Genomic DNA, 6,048 nt, shown 5'->3' on the forward strand with positions numbered 1-6,048 from the left:
TACACGTACTGTGATGATGGTTTGATATAAAAATATCAGACTTCTAATTATATAATAATGTAAAATCCTATGTGTCCTTGATTATCTTCATCTGCCTCTGGGCTCCTAATTATACAGTTTAGCATATATTTGCATAAAGTGTATATGTTTGCATGCATTTGTGAAATGTGCTAACATATTTGTCTGAAAAAAACTGCCTTTATAATACTAATAAATATGCTGCGCCCTGTGATCTCTTGTCCAGACAGGCTTTGAAGTGCCTTAGATTTGTGTTACTGCCTATTTAGATTTGTGTTATTGCTCATATACTTTATATTTCACTTGTATTGTTGTGGCATTCATGTGGACGGCAACGTAAGAATTTCATTGTACAGGGAAACATGTTTCCTAACTGTGCATATGACAAGTAAACACTTTGACCTTTGACTGCTAGCATGATGTGACACACAACTAATGCAATTTGCAAGGCTAACTGCAGTGTACCATATCTCACTAACTTCCCTATGCATACATAAGAGGCTAGTGTGCATCATTGTAAGTCAAAAAAGCATGAAATTATCAGGTGTGCAAGAAAGAAAACAGCGCAAAGAACACCACCACTCCAACAACAACTCTAGGGCACCAACAGACCCATGTTGTCTCTGCATGTTGTCCCTTAAAAACATCAACACATGCGTAACAAACTTTTAGTTCCAAGTCATCACTGAAGCTTGTTAAGAGGAAGCTGTAAGAAGCTTGTGTACAACAATTGTATTGTGTTACTTGGATAATTTTGTGTTTTTAAAGTAAAAGCAGAACTTGTTTACAGAGGGTTTTTACATTTTCTGAAATCTAAAACTATTTAATTTAATTTTTCTTGCTTTTCATTTAGTGGTTTTTGTCCAAAGTAGGTCAAAATGTCAATTTATTTAATACTTTGCTTTGGACCAAATACTACACAAATTTAAACTTGGAGCACGTATAGCAGTGGAATGTATCTACTGTATACAAAGGACAGTTTTACACTATATAATCATAATACACACAACAATCATAATGTTACAGAACACACGCTTCAGTAATAATAAATACATGCTTGAATTAATGCTGAATGTACATTATCATTCATTCCAATTGCTCTCTTCACAGAATAATTAAATCCATATGAGTTTGTAACTGATTAACAATTAAGCTATTTTTTAAAAATGAAGCTGGTAATCAAATACAAACATGTACATGTTGTTGCATGACCCAAACAACAGAAACAATCTGTATGAGCTGTGTGAATCACCTATCAATTAATATTACTGCAAACCTCTAATAATTAAACCAGAAACAGAATTCCTGTATTCATGAAACCTACTGTTACTAAAGCACAAATATTATGTTTGTGTAGAAGTTGTGGTCTCTTCACTTGGCTACTCAACCTGTTCAAACCCAAGATTAGACCTTGGCAAGGGGCCTCACAGCATGAATGTTCAAATTATGAAATGGTAAAATCTGAAGCCATGTGTGCTCCATTCAATATTTATCAGCTCCTGGATGCATGTCAGTATTTATTTGTTTCTTGCCTCCTTGTATATTCATGACATGAATAATGCTGTGTATATTAATCAGATGGCAGACCAAGAGTAGAGTCTCAAAGCATCTTTCTGGAAAATCAATCATCTGTGCAGTGTCCTTAGCATCAACCAGCTCCGCTTCTCCCCAGACAAGACCACAGCTGAGGAGTGTACCGTCTCCTTTCGACATAGTGCTGGACTTACCAAAGGCACTGATTAGCAGCATCCCTCCCCCTTGATAGATGCTTTATGCCTGATTTTAATGAACTGCTTTGCATTAGTGAGCCCCTCTGTGCTCCCTGTACACTTGCCTCTACTTGCTTGCTTGCAGTCTGGCAAACCGGGGCAAAGCTCCTGTGGAAAATGAAAAGAAAAGAAAAGAAAAAACAGTCAACACATCTATCAGTAAGCAGCCGGCCAGCAGCCCTCTGAGCCAGGACAGAAATATTGACAAAATGTCTGCTAGCCATCTTATTATCTTGCCCAGGGTTGCAGTTGGCAAGATACCACCTGCTGGAACAGCGATGACAGTCGTGGTGGTGGTGGTAGTGGGGGAATATGTGTATTACCATGTGTGTTCTGTGGATAGAAAGAATTAAGACAATGTTTGTAGAGCTTGCAACCCTGACACCCTGTCATTGCACTGCTGAGCTGTGAGGGCTGCACCATCATCTGTACTATTAATGTTTCTGGTTGTGACAGTGAGCTTGAAGCAGATGCCAAATGAGAAAACATTTGATAATGAGTGATGCACTCACTATATTTCTGCTCTTGGTATGAACCAGTAGTGTATTGCTGTGGCACCATGAGCCAGACACTAGTTGCTCAGCTCAGAATACATCCAAATTACATTTAATGAAATGAGGACAATGATATTATTAAAAGATGGTGTACAAGAGACATGAACAGAAACATAAATTAGTTTGACACTGAAGAAAGTGCAGTGAAGTGGAGAACAAAGGCCATCTCATCTCATCTCATCTTAAAGGATGCTCTCATTTATTACAACTTCACTTTTGGTAGTGGGGGTGAAGGGTTAGTGACCATCATTTCTATCACTGAAGATAATACCATAATTGTTTAGCTAATAAAACTTAAACTTGTCTTCTTGAAGTTATATTTAAATATTACTAAAGCGCCTCCCCAATTAGAAAGCAGTCACAAACAGATTAGGTTGAGAGTCAATGCAAAGCAAATTTATAAAGTGAACCATGGCATAGAGATGACTGGGTGTATAAAATTGTAGTACCAGAGCCAGACTCCTCTCCGTGGCTTGGTTTAGCACTTTGGTTAAGGTTAGGGATTGGTTGACTATTACAAATGGTTGCATACTGGGAAAATCATAACCCTTGTCTTTGTTCATAGGTGACTGTGTTGTAGGTCTTTCTTTTGTTCCAGTTCTTTGGTGTGGACAACTTCCAAAGTGACTATTAGTTTAATTTGGCACTAACTGTGCATACTTATTTTTTTTAAACGTCAAATTCACAGTTTTAGCCCTGTTTTCCCTTTTCCAAATACGGAGTATCTAATCAGCCAGCATGCTGTACTGTTAGTCTAGCTAACATTTTTGTTTTAGTGTTAATGTTCCTTCTCAGACTTCAAAAAATAACTTTAGCAGAATAAGCCCCAAGACCTTGGGAACTCCAGAGTATTTTTTTTTTATATGTACTGCAGAGTAACAGAAGCAGACCAGGTGTTGTGACATAAGACGACAGAATAAACTGGGGGGTTCGATGTTTTGGCTATGTAAAATATGTAAGACCTTTGCAGACCACACAAATCTTTAGCACATGCACACCTAGCTACTGGCTCCACAGAATTCAACTGGTCACCTCACATTTGTGCAAAATGACCTGCCAGGGCAGCTCACACTGATTCAATAGATGACTCAAGTTGAACTGACTCATGGATAAAAATCCCGTGTTGCTTTGAATGTGGCCAACACACTCAAGCATAATGGGTACAGTATTGTGCTGTACTATATGTTTACTGCTTGTCATATGACTTATGATATATTTTTTGAAGAGAACAGTCCAGTCTCAGAATGTGTAAACATGTAAAAAAAAACAAAAAAAAAACTAGTTACATTATACTATGCAATTAATGTTAAAGTAAAACTTGTATAGAAGAAACGTTCAGGTCATAGAGACAGTGCATTAAACACTATTTGTAATTTCAATTTTAACAAACTCTGTATGATTTTCACAAAATGTCATCTGAAGGTAAAAAACAAAATGCCGTAGGATGGCCGAGAGCAGCTGTACACTCTGTTGAATTCATCTGCAAAATGTTGGATATTCCCTCAACGTGCACATGACGAGTACTCTGAGCCACATACTGTACAAACAAGATGTTTGCTGCTTCCTAGTTTGAAGTTATAATTATCTTTCTTTGTACTAGGTCTTCTGACTGTGGTTGTTAATGGAACCATCAGGGCATGGTCTTTGATCACTGGCTTATTCATAAAATGTGAGGAGGGCATATTTTGTATTGCTTTCTCAAATAATGACCCCGGGTTAGCAGGAACAGTAGCACAGATGTCCTTCACACTAAAAGAACTTTCTCAGACTATAAATGAACAGGCAACATTCAGCTGCAGTTTTATTCACAGCTGTTAATAAAAAGAGAAATGTTCCCTTTTTCCTCTTCGACATTTTGCACATTATTTTCATTCAACCAAACAGAGGCCGGAAGAGGTCAAATCAACACCCAAACAATGAATGTGTGGGGTGCACATGGGTACAGAAGTAGCACAGAGTATAAATAATAGTCAACACTAAACAGAAATGACTGAAAAATATATTTTTGAGCAGTTACAGTGAATGTTTTGCTGATAAGTCCTTCAACAGTGTACACAAACAAACTTAGTAATTGAAAAGGTGGCAGCCAAGTTCAAGGGGTGTTTACTGGCCGAATGGTCCAAGAATTAAATCAACAAACAGCAAATTCAAGTGTGAACCATCAACATAAGTAGCAATTTAAAAAAAAAAAAAGGTTATCCATTAATACGTAGGTCATTTAAAGAGTGACAAAGTCTACATGGACAGTTACAAATGAGAGACAGGTGTTTGTTTCCTGTTTCACAATAGTCAGTGTTAATCATTAGAAAGAATTTATTCTAACCTATGATCTTTCCTTAAACCTTACTGAGTACTTTTGGTGTGTAAACCTAACCAAGTTGTTTTTGTGCTTAAACCTAGCGTCGTACTCTGGGTTGACAATACTAACTGACATACTAGGGCCATACTAACCTGTAATATGGCTGCAATAACAACTGATAGCTGCCACCTAATGGTGTGGCAACATTCGTAGTGCAAATTTGTCAAAAGCATTAGACATTCTAGATTTTTTGGAATGTAATTAATCAGCATCATTTTAGCTATGCTAGCATAGCACTATGAATAGCAATGTCAGAGGATGAATCCCGCAGACCTTCCTTTTCCTCAGTTGTCACCAGTGTTTTGGTGTTTTGGGCTTTTAGAGAAACCTTGACTTGGATAAAGTGCATGCAGCAGATAATTAAGTCCACTCCAGGATGAATTATAACCACTTTGGTGATCAGCATAGTAAGTTTAAATTTATCCAAACTGGCTGTCTCCAGACTTCAAAATGCACCTAGCAACACTTCTACAGCACACCTATGAACCTATCTTAATTTGTAGACAAACAAAAATGGAGTCATAAGATGAACTTCTTGACTTCTTCCATGAATCCATTTTTTCTCTGCAGTGTCACTGGCTCATAGTGGATCATCAGATACAATACTGTTGAGTGAGCACCGGTCTGGTCTTTATACAGCCATGACATTATAGAACCTAGCAACATGTGATGGGTATTAATAGCATTATCATATTTCACCTTGGCCTCTCAGGAGTCTTGCCCTGCACTGCTTTGATTTCATACAGTGTTATTTTGATCTCAAAATGAATCACAGCACATTTGGCCATTGAACATAGCAGCACGTTAGATTTGATACCTCCCAGAGAAGATATTACTGTAATTATCCTTAACAAAAGAGATGGGAGAGCATAAAGAGCACAAAGAACAAATTACAAATTTGAAGAACCAGCATTTTCCACCTAAAGCACATTGCTTTCTAAAACTAGTCATTTCTTGGAACCAGAACCTAGTGGCTTTTAGAGGAACTGCAGTCTTCATCATTGTGCTATGGCTGCTGCTTGGTTTTGTAAAAAATATAATTTTAACTTAACCTAGGAGCCAAGTTTAGCATCAGTGTATCTAGGGTCACAGTCAGCTCAAGCTGCTTCACTGGGGACAAATCTAACTTCTGGTTATGCAGATGGAGCGAGAAAAAGCAATGCTCAGGTTCATTCTTGTTTTTATTAACTAATACACCCATGGTACGCAAATATTTTCTACAAGGCTTTTTAAGTCTGTTTGCTTCTGATTTAATAATTTTCACATCATTGCCTTTGTTAATTACTACTTTTTTTCTTCACAGAGATCAATGAATCAGTGAATGTCAGTGAGTTACTAACCTCACAGG

Source organism: Monopterus albus, unplaced genomic scaffold (assembly GCF_001952655.1).
Source record: "Monopterus albus unplaced genomic scaffold, M_albus_1.0 scaffold38.1, whole genome shotgun sequence".
Taxonomy (NCBI): domain Eukaryota; kingdom Metazoa; phylum Chordata; class Actinopteri; order Synbranchiformes; family Synbranchidae; genus Monopterus; species Monopterus albus.